This window comes from Pongo abelii, chromosome 8 (genome assembly GCF_028885655.2).
Source record: "Pongo abelii isolate AG06213 chromosome 8, NHGRI_mPonAbe1-v2.0_pri, whole genome shotgun sequence".
NCBI classification, from domain to species: Eukaryota; Metazoa; Chordata; class Mammalia; order Primates; family Hominidae; genus Pongo; species Pongo abelii.
Window position 1 is genome coordinate 29,015,363 of NC_071993.2, and position 21,655 is coordinate 29,037,017.

The 21,655-nt window shown below is 41.8% G+C and overlaps 1 long non-coding RNA gene across 2 annotated transcripts in view; it reads right to left on the bottom strand.

Moving 5' to 3' along the window:
- Positions 1-21,655, bottom strand: part of LOC112135246 (uncharacterized) — a 74,885-nt gene that overhangs the window by 26,885 nt on the left and 26,345 nt on the right. For both annotated transcript variants that reach the window (XR_002916547.2, XR_008510352.1), the window contains exon 2: positions 19,218-19,298. This is a non-coding gene — a long non-coding RNA (uncharacterized LOC112135246). The remainder of the gene's footprint in view (positions 1-19,217; positions 19,299-21,655) is intronic.

The window sequence follows — 21,655 nt, forward strand, 5'->3', positions numbered from 1 at the left end:
CCACTTTTTAATGGAGTTATTTACTTGTTTCTTGTTGAGCTGAATTTCTTGTAGATTCTTTCTCAGATGCACAGTTTGCAGATATTTTCTCCCATTCTATAGGTTGTCTGTTTACTCTGTTGATTGTTTCTTTTGCAGAAGCTCTTTAGTTTAATTAAGTTTCATTTGTCTATTTTTGTTTTTGTTGCATTTCCTTTGGAAGACTTGGTCATAAACTCTTTGCCCAGGTCAGTGTTCAGGAGAGACTTTCCTAGGTTTTCTTCTAGGATTTTCATAGTTTCAGGTTTTACACGTAGGTCAGGGGTATCCAATCTTTTGGTTTCCCTGGGTCACGTTAGAAGAAGAATTGTCTTGGGCTACACATAAAATACACTAACACTAACGATAGTTGATGAGTTTAAAAAAAAATCTAAAAAAAAAGTCTTATAATGTTTTAAGAAAGTTTACAAATTTGTGTTGGGCCACACTCAAGGCTGTCCTGGGCCACATGAAGCCCACAGGCTGGGGGTTAGACAAACTTGATTTAGGTCTTTAGCCTATCTTGAGTTAATTTTTGTATATGGTGAGAGGAAGAGGTCCAGTTTCATTCTTCTGCATGTGGCTATATCCAATTTCCTGGCACTGTTTATTCAATAGGGTGTCATTTCCCTAGCGTATATTTTTGTTGACTTTGTTGAAGATCAGTTGGTTACAGACAGATGCTTTTATTTCTGGGTTCTCTATTCTGTTCCATTGTTCTATATATCTGTTTTTAGTCCAGTACCAGGCTGTTTTTGTTAATTTGAAGTCAGGTAATGTGATGCCTTGACTCTGATTTTAAAAGAAGTTCTACTCTGGGTAAAATGCTATCAAACAGCATCACATGCTACAGAGAAATCTTTCATGAAAGGAAGAGTCCATCAATGTGACAAACTTTATTGTTGTTTTATTTTAAGAAACAGTCACCCAAACTTTCAACAACCACCACCCTGATCAGTCAGAAGCCATCAGCATCCTGGCAAGACCTTCCACCAGCAAAAAGATTACAGCTCACTGAAGGCTCAGATGATCATTGGCATTTTTTTAGCAATAAAGTATTTTTAATTAAAGTGTGTACTTTTTTAGACATAATGCTATTGCACATTTAGTGACTACAGTATAGTGTAAACATAACTTTTATATGCACTGAGAAACCAAAAAATTCATGTGATTCACTTTATTGTGATATTTGCTTTATTAGAGTGGTTGGGAAACTCATCTGCAATATCTCTGAGGTGTTCATGTATATATCAGTGGAAACCTGCAGTATATGTGTGGGCATGAGTTCTAACAGTGTTTGTGGCTGTTCATCAAATTCATTTCTCTTTCAGCTTCTTTACAATTCGACTACATTTACCAGCTACCCTGAAATTAGACATGTTCATGTGACTGATTTGGGCCAATGAAATACACGCAGAAATGATGAGTGCCACTTCTAGGATTGGCCCTTAACAATCTCCCTCAAGGAATTCTTCCATTCTTCTCCATCTGCTGGCCAGAGGCAGATGCTCAGGGAGACCTTAGAAAATGTGACTGGAAGATGACAGCCTAAGGCCCTGAGTGACTGCAAGGAATGGACCTACCCTCTCCTTTACTGCAGACTGTATCTTATGAGTTAAAAATAAACTTCTATTGTTAAGCCCTTGAGATTTTGATGTTTACCTATAATAGAAGTTAGTATTTCCTTAACTAGGAACTGTATTCATTTAATTAATTAATTTATTTTTTTGAGACAGAGTCTCCCTCTGTCACCCAGGCTGGAGTGCAATGGCGCGATCTCGGCTCACTGCAACCTCTGCCTCCCAGGTTCAAGCGATTCTCCTGCCTCAGTCTCCCAGGTAGCTAGGATTACAGGCGTGTGCCACCATGCCCAGCTAATTATTGTATTTTTAATAGAGACAACGTTTTGCCATGTTGGCCAGGATGGTCTCGAACTCCTGAATCTCAAGTGATCCGCCTGCCCAAAGTGCTGTGATTACAGGCTTGAGCCACCATGCCCAGCCGGTATATTCATTTCAGAATTTATCTTGGATATTTTTTCTATCCAGTACCTCATTCCTCTTAATTGCAACACAATGTTCCACAATATAGACATACCATCATTTACATTACTATTTTCCTGTTTCCAACTTTTCGCTATTAAAATGCTGCAAATAACACCTCTGTCTAGACCTCTTTATATAGTTGTTTCTTCACATCTAAAGCAGATACAAAGAAATGGAATCACTTGAACAAACAGTAGGTTCACGCTCAATTGTTGCTGATACTGCCAATTTGTCTTCCAAAATGTCTGTATGATTTATTCTACCATCAGCTGTGTATAAGAGTACCTGTTTCCCTGGTCTTCTGCCAATTTCAATAATGAGAATAATAATATTTTGAAAAACGTTAAGCAAATGTGTTTTTCCCCAAATTTCTTCCTTAAACCGTATTTCCTTGCAGACTTCCATCCCTAAGGCTGATACATGGGGCTTAATATCCTAGGAAAGGGAGAGCAGGTCTGATGGAAGAAAGGCTCATCAATTCAGAAGCTCACACCTGACGTTTCTGAATCAGAAGCAAATTTCTGAAGCCTGTCTTTGTCAAGAGAGTTTTTTCACATCCTATTGATATATTAAGAGCCAAGCCTAGAGAGTTACATTATCAGTTTGCTTTTTCTGCGTGATAAACTACCCCAAAACATAATGGCTTTGAACAACCACTGATTTGATCTTGATTCTATGGACCGGTGATTGGGATGGGCCATAGCTAGGAAGACTTGCTTCTGTTCCGTGTTGTACCAGTGGGGCTCATTCATGCACTGAGATTTCCACTGGGAAAGGCGGGATGGCAGAGGCCCTCTCCACCTGCTGACATCCTCCAAGAGGCTAGGCTATGCTCTTCACATACTGACAAAGCATTCTTAGAAGCAAAGAAGGGCAAGTCTCAAGGCTCAGCCGCTTTTGAAGCCTATGCTTGTATCCTTTGTCTGTAGCCCCACTGGCCAAAGTCACATGGCTCAGCCTCGATTTAAGGGTTGGGCAGACAGACCCTCATCTATGACAGGAGGAGCAGCAAAGATGCATACAAAAATTGTCACACCCACCGGGAATGTCATTTCACATGCCTCTAACCTAGACCTCCATGTCTCCAATCTTTCAGTCCTTCTGTTTCAGTCTGCTGGCAAACCAACCAGGCTATTTACCATTCCTGTGAGCTCTTGTAAATTCTCACCTTGGGCTACTTTTCTTTCTGCATAAAGTGGATGATCAGGTGATACTCAAAGTTCTACCCATTGGAAAGATTTTTCTCTCAACACTTTTTTCATTTTTTGTTTGTTTTTCTTGAGACGGTCTCACTCTGTTGCCCACACTGGAGTGCAACGGTGCAGTCATAGCTCACTGCAGCCTTGAACTCTCAGGGTCAAGTGATCCTCCAGCCTCAGCCTCCCAAAATGCTGGGATTACTCAGCACTGTCTTTTAAAGTTCCCCCTGAGTGTGACTGTAATGCATCTGCTATTCATTTTAAACTTGCACCCACAAAACAATCTAAGCTAATCTATCCATAAACCGAGTTCAGGCTTTTTCTCCTTTTTCAGCATCTCTTCCTTTGCCCTCTATGGCCAAATGTGTGAGTTGGAGGGGGAGATGCTGGTACAGCTCTAAAGAAAAGGGGAGTCTGGGCTAGCTTCTCACGCATCTTACTGTGCTGCTCAGGCTCAGTCACTGACATTGCATTTCCGTCTTCATATAGACGGCTGCTGGGACTCCCTGACTCTATGATTGGTGGGTTCAAGAGAACCCAGCTCAGGCTGGGCATGATGGCTCACGGCTGTAATCTCAGCACTTTGGGAGGCCGAGCAGGGTGGATCACTTGAGGTCAGGAGTTTGAGACCAGCCTCGCCAACATGGTGAAACCCCTTCTCTACTAAAAACATAAAACTTAGCTGGGCGTGGTGGCGGGCGTCTGTAATCCCAGCTACTCAGGAGGTTGAGGCATGAGAACCACCTGAACCTGGGAGGCAGAGATTGCAGTGAGACAAGATCGCAGGCTGGATGACAGAGCAAGACTTGATCTCAAAGAAAAAAAGAAGGAGAACCCAGCTCATAATAAGCAGATTCAGGTTCATGTAAGGCTCCATGGTAAAGTGCTGCCTTGACTGGGGCCCATAGCACACCAGGAATTATTTTAGAAAGACAAAAGCACTCTTCCTCTGGAGCTTGCCATAAGCTCCCATGACATAACTTTCCAGAACTGACCTTTTCAAGGTCTTCCATATTGAATGGGCCAAGTGGCAGGACTGCCTGTAGTGCCGCCTGGACTCACTGCAGAGCCCTTTTTGCTGCAGGATTCACTCAAAGCTGCCAGCCTTTCAGATAACTCAGTATGTAAGCTGGAGCTGTGTGCCCAGGTATGGAATGGGAAGAGGCCTTCAGGGCTAGTACTTTCTTCTTGTGAGATGCAAGATGCAGCAATTTGTCTTTTAATCTGGACACCCAAAATCTTTACCTAAGTGGCAGTTCCATGAATATTCATAAAGATGATCTCCTGCCCTATGGAGCACATGTGTCCTGCCAAGGCCTCCTGCTGTTAGCACCTCTTGCTCGTCCTGTCTAATCAGCATATGTCCTCAGTGTAACAGATCCATTTTGTGTTCTACAGGATAACTAGGTAATCCAGATCTCTTCTTCTTCTTCTTCTTTTTTTTTTTTTTTTTTTTTTGAGATGGAATCTTGCTCTGTTGCTCAGGCTGAAGTGCAGTGGTGCGATCTCAGCTCACTGCAACCTCTGCCTCTTGGGTTCAAGCAATTCTCCTGCCTCAGCTTCCCAGGTAGCTAGGATTACAGGCGCACACCACCAATTCCAGCTAATTTTTGTATTTTAGTAGAGATGGGGTTTCACCATGTTGGCCAGGCTGGTCTCAAACTCCTGACCTCAGGTGATCTGCCAACCTTGGCCTCCCAAAGTGCTGGGATCACAGGCATGAGCCACCATGCCTGGCCTAATCCAGATCTCTTCTGATTATATCATGAGTTATCTAATGAGAGTATTTAAAATATCAGCTAGGATTTAGTTTACCAAATGGGACTAATTTTAGTTTATTCCATACCAGCCCCCTGCAGTTATCAGATAAAAGCGAAGTTCTCCTAGGATAAAAAGAGCATTATAGAAAATAATGGAGCTAAATTTTTTTCCTAGATGTCACCACACTTTATATTAGTAAACTCAAATTTTGTCAATCTCTGGAGGAAAAATGGGATCTCTTTTGTTTACATTTCCTGACTGTAGGTTTGATGTTGTTTTGACAAAATTATTGGCCTTTTATACTTCCTTTTCTGTGAACTACATACACTTATCCTTTGCCATTTTTAATGGGTTATATTCCTTTTTCTTATTAATTTGGTAATGTTAGTGTTAAGTATATTAATCAATATAATTATTAGAATAATTAGAATAATGTAAATATATTTATATTAACGAATATATCAATTGTGCCTTTTATATTGATATATAATTCATTACAGTGTATATAAAATAATGCATGTTATGTATATATCACTAATCTATAATGCATGGGTTATGTAACAATTATGTACAATATTATGATTATATTAATTACAATATATTGATATAAATAGAAATTGATAATTTATAAATTATGATATCTGGATTAACATAAGTAATATCACATTAATATAATAATTTATGTTAACTAATATGATCATATTGATCTATTATTAATATAATAATATAAAGAATATTAATTGATTCTTGTTATATATGTTGCTAAACTCCTTTCAATAGGAGTCAATATTCATCAACTTTGTTTACCTAACTTCTCAATGTCTGAATAAACCCTTTATCATCTGGCTTTTGATCCACTACCCTCCTGAAATTTCTCTAATGAAAGTCCTAAATGATCTTCAAAAGTTAAAGCTAGGCCAGGGACTGTGGCTCATGCCTGTAATCCCAGCACTTTGGGAGGCCGAGATGGGTGGATCACCTGAGGTCAGGAGTTCTAGACCAGCCTGGCCAACATGGTGAAATCCTGTCTCTCCTGAAAATACAAAAATTAGCCAGGTGTGGTGGTGTGCGCCTGTAGTCCCAGCTACTTGGGAGGCTGAGGCACAAGAATCACTTAAACCTGGTAGGCAGAGTCTGCAGTGAGCTGAGATCGTACCACTGTACTCCAGCCTGGGCAACAGAGTGAGACCCTGTCTCAAAGAAAAAAAAAAAAAGTTAAAGCCAACCAATGATTCGGTTTAAATCTTCATCTGATTTATCAGTAGCATTTTGCGCTTCTTGAAACTCTCCTCTTTCTCAGCTTCCAGCACATGCTCTCCTGGTTTTCTTCCCACATCTCTGACAATTAGTCATCAGTCTCTTCTTAGGGCTCTGATACCTTTGGCCGCCCCTTAAATGTTTTTATCTTCCAGGCTCTGCCTTTGATTCTGTCTTCTGCTGTTATTCACACTGTTGCTTGGGGAGTTCATCTAATCCCAGGTTTTAGCAACCACTTATACATTGTTGCAAACCAAATCTATTTTTGCATACAAGACATGCTCCCTAGCTATAGTTTTTTATATGTGACTTTCTGGATGGCTACACTTTAACATCACAAGGGCATCTCTAGCACAATATGTCCAAAATGGAAATCTTACCCTTTAACAGCCAATCTCCTTGAATTGCCTACTTCTACTGACTTCAGTTCTCACCTCCTATTCATTCTTCAGCCCACTCCAATCTGGCATCTGCCCCCACCACTCCTAAAAATATGCTTTTGGTAGAGTTACTAATGATCTTCTTGTAACCAAATCCAATGTACACTTTGATTATTTTTCTTATTGCTTCTTTTTTTTACGTAGAGACAAGGTCTCACTCTGTTGCTCAGGCTGGAGTGCGATGGTGCCATTAGCTCACCACAGCCTCCAACTTTGGGGCTCAAGTGATCCTCTCGCCCCCACCTCCCAAGTAGCTGGGACTACAGGCGTGCACCACCATGCCTGTCTAGTTTTTGTAGGTATAGGGTCTTGCTCTGTCACCCAGTCTGGAGTGCAGTGGCATGATCATAGCTCACTGCAGCCCTGAACTCCTGGGCTCAAGAGATCTTCCTGTCTCAGCCTCCCGAGGGGGTAGGACTACAGGTGTATGCCCCCACGCCTGGCCCTGGCCTCCTCTACTCTGCCCTGCAAAACTCAAGTTCTACTCACCCTGACTTCTTGCCGTTTCCCAAAACACAACTTACCCTTTTGTGGCCCTGTGTCTTCAGGCTGTTTTCTTTGCTTGAACAATTTTCCCTCACTTGTCTGTTTAGCAAGTACTTTCTCATCCTTCAAAACTCATCTCAAATATAATTTCCTATTTGAATTATTTTCTTTTTTCCCGAGGAGAGAGAGAGATGCTTCCTTTCTCAGTTCCTACTGCTTTCAAATGATTCCTTTATTTACCACATATCACATTGCATTATAATTATCAATTTCCCTGGTGAAGGTGGTATGAAATTGATAGCCACAAATTGGATGTGTAGGAAAGGTAGCTTTCTTTATTTTCTGTAGTAAAACTCAACTAACTGTTGAGCCACGTAGCCATACATGACAGAAAACACATATTCTGGCCACCTAGGAATCCCTTCTGGAGTGAAATAGTCCCTTTTGAGTAAATATGCAGGCAATTTTAAGATCCTATCAGTTTTCCTTTCAGCTGACTTTTTTTTGCACATAATCTAAGTTTCTGGGTGACTTTGGTAACATCTTGACATTAAAGAATGGAGTGTCTGGACCATGAGTCTTTCTCCAATTCTTTCTGGCCTCTGAAGAGGAAGGGACATGCCACCTGGTTTTAGGTATTGAGGGCTGCCATCACTTGCTGTTATCCAAGGCCCGTGACATGGCCTCTGGTGAAATCACTGGGTCCACTCGTTCTTCACCTTCATCCGAGCTGCTCCCTTCCCACCCTTATACCCTTCCTCTGAGCATTTATGCCTCTAGTTTCTCCCCAGGCTCGGGAACTCTGACCTGTTTTTTCACATCATTGCACAGGGTGCAGGACTCTACGGCGCTGCAGTCAGGTCCATCTACCTGGACAATGCCTCGAACCATGGTTCACCTGGGTCTCTCCTACAGGCTTGCCAACCTCCTGGAATGCAAAGCCCAGGTGCGTTTCTCTGGAGGGTGGGAGGGTGCTTCGTGGGCACCTAACTTACTCTCAACTTGTTTAATCCAACAAGTTTATTCCATTCAGCTCAGGAAGAACTGCTATTTTTTACCCACATTACAGAGTTAATTGTTAATAAAATCCGTGTTGCCATCTTCTAGGCTCTGAATCTTTGATTTTTCTAAGGCATGCGTATTATCTCTCAATCAAAAATCAAAAGTGTTCAGCTTTCAGACTGATACGGTAGCTAAGGAGTTTAAAAATCATATTTTGAGGCTGGGCTAAGTGGGTCACGCTTGTAATCTCAGCACTTTGAGGGGATCGCTTGAAGCCAGGAATTCAAGATCAGTCTGGACAACATAGTGAGATCTCATCTTTACAAAAAAAAAAAAAAATTGTAACCATGTGTGATGGTGCACGCCCATAGTCCTAGCTACTCAGGAGGCTGAAGTGGGAGGATTGCTTGAACCCAGGAGTTCGAAGCTGAAGCAAGCTATGATTGCATCACTGTATTCCAGCCTGGTTGACAGAGTGAGACCCTGTCTCTAAAAACGAAATCATATTTTGAAGCTCAAAGCTAAATAATGATTGCTTTTTGCTAGGCTGTATCCACCCTTCCCTTGGGGACAATGCATCATAGGAAGACATTGCTGCTTTTTTATTGGTGGCTGGGGGATGGTAAAGCAAAAGAACAGAAAATGTAATTTAACAGCAAAAACTTTCCCTACAGCACTGCTTGTACTCTCCACAAAACCCTAAGCTCTCTGATGGCAGTGCCACATAGAGCTGGAATGCACGTGGCAGCCAGAAAATAACAGATCTCTGGGATAAGAGACAGCAAAGGTCAGGGTATCAAAGCTATGATAAGGCCCTGGCTTAAAAGGAGTTGTGGTAAACCCACATATCATTCCCCAAAGCTTTCTCCTTTGTTCTCTACTATCAAGACTGGAAATGTTAAATTCATACTTAATTTTCTAATTTCCTCCGCCACTAGAGTTAGTGGCAAGATTTTGTCAATTAGACATGAAGTGACAACTTCATGTGAAGTGTCTGGGTGAGTTTTTGCTTTCTGAATAAAAGAGACAGACACAGCTAATAACTAATCTCCTTTCTTCTTGCCTTCATCAACTGGCTAAATCTTCACATTGTCTTCTGACCTGTAGAAAAAGGATAGTTATGGTGGAAAGGGCCAAGTGGAAGCCCTTTGAGTTCTTCCTCCTTACTGAGAGAGTAAACAAAAAGCAATTACATATTCCTGAAGAATTGTAGTAATTGGTGTCTTCTTCAAAGTTTTGAACAATAAAGACATGGTTATACCTATGATATCCCCCATTACACTCAGTTGTAGAGTCTTTGCAGAAGAGAAACTTGTCTTGGAAAAAGACAGTGGATTAATCCAAGCCTAATTAATAACTGACTTTAATTACAGCTGCTTTTCTGGATATGATTTCTTTATGGTAGCAAGGCAGCACAGGCACAGGTATGTGGTGTGTGCTGCTATGAATTTAGAAAATGCTTCCCCTTCTCCAATCAACAAACAGAGAAAACCAGAAACAGTGTGCTTTTGCCTGGAAAGGACAGCAGGACACCTTCATGATTAGTCTCCTTTCCTCCCTTGCTTTATCCAAGGGAATTTTTTGAAAACTTGATATTCCTACCAACTATACATCCTGGTTATTCACTATTTTGATGACATTTTTATGGGTGGACTGGAATTAGGAAGTTCCTTGGATGCCCAACCAAGATATATGCCTGCTAAAGTATGGGAAGAAAATCTCATGAAAATATGGACCTCCTACCCTTACAAAAGAAGCACAAGGCCAGGTGTGGTGGCTCATAGCTGAAGTCCCAGTGCTTTGGGAGGCCAAGGCAGGAGGATTGCTTGAGGCCAGAAGTTTGAGAGAGCCTGGGCAACACAGCAAGACCCCATCTCTACAAAAAAAATTAAAAAATTATCTGGGTGTGGTAATATGCCTGTAGTCCTAGCTACTGGGGAGGCTGAAGGGGGAGGATTACTTGAGCCCAGTAGTTTGAGGCTGCAGTGAGCTATAATCACACTGTTGCACTCCATCCTGGGCAACAGAGTGAGACCCTGTCTCAAAATAATTTAAATTTAAATTTAAAAAAGAAAGAAGCACAATACTTGATGGAACGTTGTGGATTTTGGAAGCTATCTAGATAACATTTTAGGTCTCTTTCTGCAGCACATATACTAAGTAAACTAAAATATTCTCTGTTGCCACCTTTGAGTAGGGCCCAGAGCAGGATAAGTCTGTATGGAGGCTGAAGCTAACCTTGATTGGAGAATAGGATTTTAAAGCAAGGCTATGCTGTATTGCATTAGTAACAACTTCCATTTTGGGAAACAGCTCTTGGCTTGCTACTGAACCCTGGTAGAAACTGAGTGCCTGGCTATGGGACATGAGGGGACAATGTGATTCAGCTGGCCATGACGAAATGGTTGTTTTCTGATTCACTTCTCTATACAGTTGAGATGCCCAGAAGCAGTCCATTATCAAGTGGAAGCATCAGACACCTAATCCGGACTGAGGAGGTCCTGAAGACACAAATGAATTGCATAAACAGGTGACTTATCTTCCCAATAGGGATATTCCTGTCCACTGCTACTTCAATCAATCTCAAAACATGTAGGGCCTCACAGGGAGTTTATTATATCCTGTTAGCTGATGAGAAAAATTTGAACCTGGATTAAAGATGGGTCTAAATAACATGCTAGCACCAGCTGGAAAGACATGTCATGTTGCAGCCTTGCTATAGAATTTTGGTATAGACTCTGAACTGATCATCAATATATGGTATTGGTTTTTCCAAAACCAACATATAGTCAATCCTCATCATTCATAGCTTCTGTGCTTGCAAATTTGCCTACTTGCTAAAATTTATTTATAACCTTAAAATCAATACCAATGGCACTTTCATGGTCATTTGAGGACATGTGCAGAGGTGGCAAGAAATGTCAGTTACCCTCTGCATGTTCCCAGCTCAGGCTGAACGAGGCAATGTTTTTTGTTTCAGATCCCATACTATAAATAAGCATTATTTTCAATGTCTATTTTGTGCCATATTTCCCACTTTCTATGCTTTTTGTTGGTGATTCTGCTGTTTGAAATGGCCCCTAAGCATAATGCTGAAGTGCTGTCTAGTATTCCTAAAAACAGGAAGACTTTGATGTGCCTTATGGAGAAAATGTATGTGTTAGATAAGCTTCATTCAGGCATAAGTTATAGTGCTGTTGGCTGTGAGTTCAATGTGAATGAACCAACAACACAATACATCCAGGAAAAGGAGAAAGAAATGCACTGACCTATAAGTCAGACTGCTCCAGTAATAAATTTATAGACACATTACCCAGTGGATTAGGGTTCTCTAGAAAAACAGAACCAATAAGATATATATATGTATCCTTGCTATATATATATATATATAATGTAGCACATACATAGTATATGTAGCATATATATAGCATATATAGTGTATATATACATATATAAATATATATATGGAGAGAGAGAAATTTATTATAAGGAATTAGCAATGACCTAAGCTCTTTTTTAAAAATTTAATGGCTTAAATTCTAGTCCAAGCCCAAGGGCAAGAGACTACCAATGTTCAAGCTTGAAGACAGTGAGGCAGAGATAGACAGTTCCTTCTTACTCAGCTTTTTATTCTATTCAGGCTTTTGACTGATAGATAGGACAATCTGCTTTACTCAGTCTACTGTTTCAAATGTTAATCTCATCCCGAGAGACCCTCGCATACACTCCCAGAAATAATGCTTAACCAAATATCTGGGCACCCCAAGGCCCAGTCAAGTTGACACATAAAATTAACCATCACACTCAGGGGTAGGAAAATGTGAAACTCTTCTGAGCTAGTGCTGGCTGGCTTACACATTTCAAAAGGCAATAGAGCTTGAGAAATATTAAACTTGCAGGTGAGGCAGGTTCTGCAGATCAGGAGGCTGCAGACCAATTTTTTAAAATATCTGCCAACTGTTATACAGGAAAGGGTTATGTACAAGAGTAGGCTTTCAATGCTGATGAGACTGGCTTGTTTTACAAGGACATTGGCAAACAAACCTATATAATGCCAACGGTGGCATTTTGTTTGGCAAAAATTTTATGACCAGAGGCTCACAGGAACACAACCTAATCCTTCCTCTTGGAGCAATAGTTCATTATTTGCCAATTCAGCATTAGAAGAAACTTTATAGAATGTAACTACCATGAATAATTTGAATAAACTGTATATGAATGGGGAAGCAAGGAGTGGAAGTGAGAGTAGCTCCTCCACTTTTATACCTAAGGACCCCTCAATATTTATGTTGTAGTCTTCATGATTTTGGGCTCTGATGGTTTAGGAGTCAAAGACCTATGGAATGAATTTTTACACCAGAGGACACAATGACAGTCTCTAAAATATTTTTTAAATACTCTGTTGATTGCGCTACTTGTTTGTACTCTGTGTGTGCGTGCGTGTGTGTGTGTGCAGGGGTGGTCCTCAGTTTCCCTTGAACCCACAATGCCATCTGCACCGCTGGTCACCACCATTCCCTTTTAACCTTCTTCAAGCTGTTACCAGTGGAGGGGGTCCAGGTTCTTGGCATTTTGAACAAAGAATTGGGCAAAACACACAAACAAAGCAAGGGAAGAATGAAGCAACGAAAGCAGAGATCTATTGAAAATGAAAGTACACTCCACAGGGTGGGATCAGGCCAAGCATACGGGCTGAAGAGCCCTGTTACAGAATTTTTTCTGGGGGTTTAAATACCCTCTAGAGGTTTCCCATTGGCAACTTGGTGTACACCCCCATGCAAATGAAGTAGTGGCCTGCAATCAGTCTGATTGGCTGCTGCAACCAACAGAGGCTGCAGTGAAGTTACAAAGGTTACTCTCTATGCAAACATCTGATTGGCTGTGAAAAGCAACCAATCAGAGGCTAAAGTGAAGTTACAAAGTTACACTTCTCTGCAAAGGAAGAGTTGGCCCACAATCAGTCTGATTGGTTGTAGAAAGCAACCAATCAGAGGCTTAGAGGCTGAAGTGAAGTTACAAAGTTACACTCCTATGCAAACGTCTTATTGGTTGAGGAAAGCAACCAATCAGAGGTACTTTCAATTATCCATCTGCCAGGCAGAAAAAGGGGCAGGCAGTTGCAAACAAAGTAGCCTCCTGTCCTTTTGTTACTTGGGTGTGGAAAGGTGGGGTTTTCCTTTTGATTTAGTTCTAGGAAGTCAGCGTGAATCCGCCTTAGGTTCCCTGCCTCCAGACCCTATTCTCCCTGCCTCAAAACTACTTTTCATGCCCATTACTCTACCGAAAATGCTGTTGTCAACTTCACCAATGCTGTGTATATTGCCACGCCCAATGAATGTGTCTCTGAACTCAACTTTCTCTAATTCTCATCAGCTTTTGACTGAGTTGACCACTCTCCCCTTTTTGACACCCTCTTCTCTCCAATTCTGTGGCAACCTATTCCCATTCTACTTTTCCCCACCTTACCAGCCTCTCCTGTGTTAAGTTCTCCTTCTCCACTCAATCAGCAAAATTTGATTCTCCTCAAAACTTGGTCCTGGGCCCTCTTTTTAATATCTTCTATACCTAAATATTCTCATCCACTCCAATATCTTTACATACAGTTTATGTCACAGCTTCTAAATTAATACGTCCAGCTCAAATCTTTTTCCCTTTCTCAAAAGTCACATATATAACTACGTACTTGACATTTCCACTCGGCTATCTCACAGCATCTCAAAGTCCATATGTCCAAAACAGAACTCCCAATTGTCACCGCCAAGCTTTGGCTTCATCTCCAATCCCACTCCTGGTTCTCCCCCATATTAAGAAATGGCAACACATTCATCCAGGACCTCATTTAGAAATCTAGAAGTTATTCTTGACTCTTCCCTTTTGCATGTCTCTTGCCTCTAATTCAATCCTCCAGCAGATTCTACCTCAAAACACATTTCAATGGTATCTACTTCTCTGCATGTCCGCTCTCCTGGGTATCCACCATAAAGTCGGTGGGAATAGATGAGTATCACAGACAGGTTCAGACCTTTATAACCCAGAGGTGTTACCCTAGAGAAAAGAGACAGCTTCTCTCTTCCAGCATTAACGTAAAATCCCAGCAAAGAAGTGGCCAGGTTTGGCTCATCTGCCAATTATTTTGACCAGAGGGATGTAAAGAATCCCAGACTAAGAAAAACACCACCACCTGCTCAGAATGGAGGCTGCTGACTGGGGCCCTCACCTCACTGTGTGACGTCACCTCCCTGTGTGGGCTTTGCTGTCTTGCATGCACTTGGCATGTAAACCAGAACTCTTGAAATAATGGGCTCTTCAATGAATCGTTATCATTATAATGCCTAGAAGCTTTGAGAATTTCCTAGAATAGATCTTACACAGAACTTGTAAATTAAAGGAAGCCTTTTGGCTGGGCGCAGTGGCTCATGCCTGTAATCCCTTGGGAGGCCGAAGAGAGCAGATACCCTGAGGTCAGGAGTTCGAGACCAGCCTGGCCAACATGGCAAAACTCTATCTCTGCTAAAAATACAAAAATTAGCCAGGCATGGTGTTGTGCGCCTGTAATCCCAGCTACTTGGGAGGCTGAGGCATGAGAATTGCTTGATCACTTGAACCTGGGAGACAGAGGGTTGCAGTGAGCCAAGAGCACACCCCTGCACTCTAGCCTGGACGACAGAGCAAGATTCCATCTCAAATTTAAAAAAAAAAAAAAAAAAAAAAAAAAAAGCCTTTTAGGGCTCTGAAAACATTTGATTATATTTTGTTGGATTGAGGGGTCTGGTTATAAGTGGAAGGTGTCAACCCCTGTGTTCTTTTTCAGTCTCTTAAGATGCTTTCAGCTCTGAGTTCCCCAGATTGGCAAGGTTCCAGAATATACACAGCTATATGAATAGATGTAGATAGTTCATGTAGATAGAGATAGATATTGATATAGATTCACATGCATTCTATTCTTTAAATTTATGATGTAATACCGTTATACATACCAGAAAATGCATAGTTGAAGAACTAAACAGACATGTATAAAAAGAAGTAAAGCCAGAGTTTTTTCCTATCCCCATACCCCATCTCTGAAAACCTATGGTAATTCAAATTAGTCTATTCCATTGAAACCCACATGTCTTCTCGTAACATTTTTATAGTTACGGAATTCAACTGGAATTTTGATTTCCCAGAACAAAAATAAGCAAGAAAAAAATCTCCCAGGGTCAGAGAAAGCCATTCTTCCCATTCATGTTCTTCTCTTGAAAAACCAGCAGAGGGCGAACAAGATGGCAAATAAAACCCCTGGAGCCGACAGGGCAGCCCAGAGAACTTCCCTAACAATTCCCACTGCCCAGCGGCCAAATGTGGATTCCCAACTCAGGAACATGAAAAAGCGGAAATATGGCCTTGAACACTGATTTGATTTAACCCTGGCGTTTCCAAGTTGTTTCTCTCCGATTTGGGTCTATGATAGAGACTAAATCCTTTACAACCTGGCTGCTCATCTCCTAGACACCAGTTTTGGAAAGATAGGCCTCAGAAAATGCACAAAGGGCCGGGCCTGGTGGCTCACGCCTGCAATCTTAGCATTTTGGGAGGCTGAGGTGGGAGGATCCCTTGCACAGAGGAGTTCGAGACCAGCCTGGGCAACATAGCAAGACCCAGTCTCTAAATTATTACCCCAGGTGTGGTGGCATGTGCCTGTAATCCCAGCTACCGGGGGGCTGAGGTGGGAGGATCACCTGAGTCCAGGAGATTGAGGCTGCAGTGAGCCATGATCGCACCACTGCACTCCGGCCTGGATGACAGAGTGAGACTCTGTCTCAAAAAAAAGAAAAAATATATATATATCTATACACACACACATATATATATACATATATATACATATATATGCACAGAGGAGGGCGGAGGATAACAATCTATTTCTTATTTTAATGACAGGGCATCACACGCTTGCAGCAACCAGAAGATGACTTCTCCTGAGCACTTAAGTATTTCAGAGCGTCTGTAGAATTTAAAAGGAAGGAAATCAAGGAAATGAAAATTTATTTTCATATACCCTCGGTTCAGAATAAAGACACATGGAAGCTTTATGGAGGAAAAGATAAGAATTTTATAAGCCTCGATGTTGAATGAAGAATTTTCTATTGAAATTTTAAAATATGTAATGTATGGCCTCTGCCCAGTTAGGTAGCCTTGTGGGCCATTTGGGTAAAGCCCTCTTTAAATTGTAATTCAATGTGTCAAAGATCAGTTGTTATTTGATGGGCACAATTTTTTCAAAATGATAAAATCCAGTTTGGGCAAAAGTCTGGGAATATGAACCATTTTGTACACTCTTGGCTGGAGGGTAAATGGTACAACTTTGGAAGGCAATTAGGCAATGTCCATTCTAATTTTGTGTGAACATCCTACATGATCCCTCATTCTGACTTTTGTTATGTAAAAACACTAGTAAAGTGTTCAAAAAGATGTGATAAAACCTTCATTGTAGCATTGCTTGTAATAAAGTTTAAAAAGAACTTAAAACTTCACTAAGGATAGACAGAGTCGCTATGGCTTGTTATATGCCCTAGTACTATTCTAGAGGCTTTATCTGCATTAATTTATTTCATCCCCACAACAAGCATTTTTTTTCCTTTTCTTTTTTTGTATACTTTTTTTTTTTTTTTTTTTTTTTTTTGAGACAGAGTCTTGCTCTGTCGCCCAGACTGGAGTGCAGTGGGGCGATCTCGGCTCACCTGCAACCTTTGCCTCCCAGGTTCTAAGCAATTCTCCTGCCTCAGCCTCCCCAGTAGCTGGGACCACAGGCATGCACCACTACGCCTGGTGCATAAAAATTTTTTGTATTTTTTAGCAGAGACAGGGTTTCACCATGTTGGCCAGACTGGTCTCGAACTCCTGACCTCAGGTGATCTGCCCACCTCGGCCTCCCAAAATGCTGGGATTACAGGCATGAGCCACTACGCCCAGCCTGTTTGCACAAATTTCAGGGGTACGAGTGTAGTTTTATTACATGGATATATTACATAGTGGTGAGGTCTGGGTTTTTAGTGCATCCATCACCTAAAGAGTGTGGATTGCACTCAAGTAACTTCTCATCGCCCACCCTCCTCCACCCTCCCACTTTTCCCAGTCCCCCATGTTTACCATTGTACACTCTATCTCTATGTGTACACATGACTCAGCTCCCACTTATAAGTGAGAACATGCGGTATTTGACTTTCTGAGTTGTTTCCCTTAAGATAATGGCCTCCATTTCCATCCATGTTGCTGCAAAAAACATTTTATTCTTTTTTATGACTGAATAGTATTCTATTGTATATATGTACCACATTTTCTTTATCCAATCAGCCGTTGGTGGATACTTAGGTTGATTCCATATCTTTGCTATTTTGAATAGTGCTGTGATAAACATACGAATGCAGGTATCTTTTTGATATAATGATTTCTTTCCTTTGGGTAGATACCCAGTAATGGGGTTGCTGGATTAAATGATAGTTCTATTTTTAGTTCTTTGAGAAATCTCCATACTGTTTTCCATAAAAGTTGTACTAATTCACATTCCCACCAACAGTGTATAAGCATTCCTTTTTCTTTATATCCTCAACAACATCTGTTATCTTCTTACTTTTTAATACTAGCCAATCTGACTGGTATAAGATATCTCACTGTGATTTTAATCTGCATTTATTTGAGGATTACTGATGTTGAGCATTTTTCAGATGCTACTACAAGCATTTTATCAGAACACATTTTACACATAGAGAAATTAAGACACAGAGAGGGGAAGTCATTTGTCCAAGTTCACACACAACCTAAGGGGCACAAGTCAGTATCCAACCCAAGTAGTCCATGCTTCTTTTTTTTTTTTTGAGACAAAGTCTTGGTTTTGTCCCCCAGGCTGGAGTGCAATGGCACGATCTCAGCTAACTGCAACCTCCGCCTCCCAGGTTCAACCGATTCTCCTGGCTCAGCCTCCAGAGTAACTGGGATTACAGGTGCCTGCCACCATGCCCGGCTAATGTTTTTTTTTTTGTATTTTTAGTGGAGACGGGGTTTCACCATGTTGGCCAGGCTGGCCTTGAACTCCTGACCTCAGGCGATCCACCCGCCTCCGCCTCCCAAAGTGCTGGGATTACAAGCGTGAGCCACTGTGCCCGGTCTATAACTTTTTTTGTTTTTGAAGTAGTCCACGCTCTTAATTCCTAGATTCTGCTGCACCTCTTACTGTACTGTTGGAAACATGAGGAAAATTTGTATTTACTATGTGAAAAGATGTCCATAGTATAATGTCAAGATTTAAAAAGCAGTTTAAAAAATATGTGTAGATAGGCCGGGCATAGTTGCTCATGCCTGTAATCCCAGCACTTTGGGAGGCTGAGATGGGCAAATCACTTCAGGTCAGGAGTTGGAGACCAGCCTAGCCAACATAGTGAAACCCCATCTCTACTAAAAATAGAAAAATTAGCTGGGCATGGTGGCACGCACCTGTAATCCCAGCTACTCTGGAGGCTAAGGCACAAGAATCGCTTGAACCCGGGAGACAGAGGTTACAGTGAGCCGAAATCACGTCACTGCACTCCAGCTAGGGTGACAAAGTGAGACTCCGTCTCAATAAAAAGAGAAAAATGTAGAGAGATAGTATAATCTCATAAAAACTGTCTATGTGTCAATATATAACCTGTTACATTATTAGAAGTGGTTTCCAGCTGGGCATGATGGCTCACATCTGTAATCCCAACACTTTGGGAGGCCAAGGCGGGTGGATCATTTGACGTCAGGAGTTCGAGACAGGCCTGCCCAACATGGTGAGACTCTGTCTCTACTAAAAATACAAAAATTAGCCGGGCATGATGGCGGGTGCCTGTAATCCCAGCTACTCGGGAGGCCAAGGCAGGAGAATCACTTGAACCCAGGAGATGGAAGTTGCAGATCCATCACTCCACTCCAGACTGGGCAACAAGGTGAGACTCTTTAAAAATAAATAAATAAATAAATAAGTGGTTTCCGCTTTCCATGCTACTCACAGAGGGGTCCATATGGCGTTGTTCTGGATTCCCATCGTAACTTAAAGGGAAATTTTCTCAATGTCCAGAGCCCTTGATGTCCTGCAAATGAAGGAGAAGGATATGCTTAAGTTCTGCACCAGAAACCCACTTAGGTGGCACCAACCTTGACTTCCAGATGGAACTGTACATCTACAAAAGGAAAAGTGATTGGCATCTACATCCTAAATTTGAAAGGACCTGGGAGAAGCTTCTGCTGCAGCTCACACCATTGTTGCCATTGAAAACCCTGCGGATGTCAGTGTCATAACCTCCAGGAATACTGGCCAGAGGACCGTGCTGAAGTGTGCTGCTGCCACTGGAGCCACAGCAATTGCTGGCCACTTCACTCCTGGAACCTTTATTAACCAGATCCAGGGAGCCTTCCGGGAGCCACGGCTTCTTGTGGTTACTGTCCCCAGGGTTGACCAACAGCCGCTCACAGAAGCATCTTATGTTAACTTTCCCACCATTGCTCTGTGTCACACAGATTCTCCTCTGCACTGTGTGAATATTGCCATCCCATGCAACAACATGGAAGCTCGCTCAGTGGGTTTGATGCAGATGCTGCCCTGGGAAGTTCTGCACATGTGTGGTACCATTTCCCATGAACACCCGTGGGAGGTCATGCCTGATCTCTACTTCTACAGGGATCCTGAAGAGATTGAAAAAGAAGAGCAGGCTGCTGCTGAAAAGCCTGTGACCAAGGAGGAATTTCAGGATGAACAGACTGCTCCAGCTCCTGAGTTGACTGCTACTCAGCCTGAGGTTGCAGACTGGTCTGACGGCGTGCGGGTGCCCTCTGTGCCTATTCAGCTGTTCCCTACTGAAGACTGGAGCGCTCAGCCTGCCATGGAAGACTGGTCTGCAGCTCTCACTGCTCAGGCTACTGAATGGGTAGGAGCAACCACTGAATGGTCTTAAGCTGTTCTTGTACCGGCTCTTAAGCAACATGGAAACAAGGTTGATGGAAAATAAACATCAGTTCCTTAAAAAATAATAATAATAAAAAAACAGAAGAAGTGGTTTCCCCTGGGGAGAGAGATTGATAGAGAAGAAGTAAAGAGAAGCATGTTCACTTTTTACCACATGCAAGAATATGTATTTTTAACTCATTACAAGCATAAATACCTTATATAAAGACTTTTTAAATTTTTTGTACAGAGAGGGTCTCATTCCATTGCCCACGCTGGGGTGCAGCGGCATGATCATAGCTCATTGCAGCCTCAAACTCCTCGGCTCAAGTGATTCTCCTGCCTCAGCTTCCCAAATAGCTGGGACTGTAGGCATGTGCCACTACGCACAGCTAATTTTTTTAAAAAAAATTTTTTCAGCCGGGTGCAGTGGCTCACACCTGTAATACCAGCACCTTGGGAAGCTGAGGTGGGCAGATTGCTTGAGCTCAGGAGTTCAAGGCCAGCCTGGGTAACATAACAAAACCCCATCTCTACTAAAAATACAGAAATTAGCTGGGCGTGGTGGCACATGCCTGTAATCCCAGCTACTCGGGAGGCTGAGGCAGGAGAATCGCTTGAACCCCAAGAGGCAGAGGTTGCAGTGAGCAGAGATTGCACCACTGCACTCCGGCCTGGGCAACAGAGTGAGACTCAATCTCAAAAAAAAAAAGTTTATTTTCACTCAACATTTTCCCATTTTCACTCCAATCTGGTTTTCTTTTGCCTTAGCACCCAAGTCAACATGATGAATGGGCATCCACTGTGTACCAGGTACTGTGTGCAGTGCTTTTCGTACCTTTTATCCTTAATTCCCCCAACAACACCCCAAATAGGTGCTATAATCCTCATATTCCCACTGAAAGAACAGATTTGGAGAAGTTAAAAACTAGCTTCAGGCCATGCCACTTGTAAGTGACAGAGCTGGAGCTTGACCCTGTGTCTGTCAAGCTCCAAAGTCTACATCCTTTCCAATAATCCACAGTTCCTTCAAACATGTATTTATATGTCTCATGTCTGTATCATCTCCATCCGGATCTTTTCATAGTAAATGCTTAGAATTTAGAGAGCAATTAAGTCTGGTATACAAATGTTACTCTAATTCCATTGCCTTTTCCTTGATTTGTGTTTAGCGTTCAAACAACAAGCTGTGAAGTTTTCCAAACATGAGGATTTCCCTAATATAAAGACTACATTTATTCTGTTCCAGTAAAAAGAACATTTATGTTACAGGATGACCAGAGATAGCCAAAAGAAAAGGTGGGAGGGGTGCTGAAATCTCAGTTGCCTGAGTGGTGCCTAATGTTCCTGAAACCCTTGCTTTGGTCAGCCTTCCATTTCCTTAGAATGTGAAGTTATTTTTAACCTGCTGGTGGAATTCTGTTCATCTCACGAAATGAAGATTCATCACACTCTTAGCTAGGATGTGATAATAAAAGCAGAAGAAAGACCGAATGTGTTGGTTCA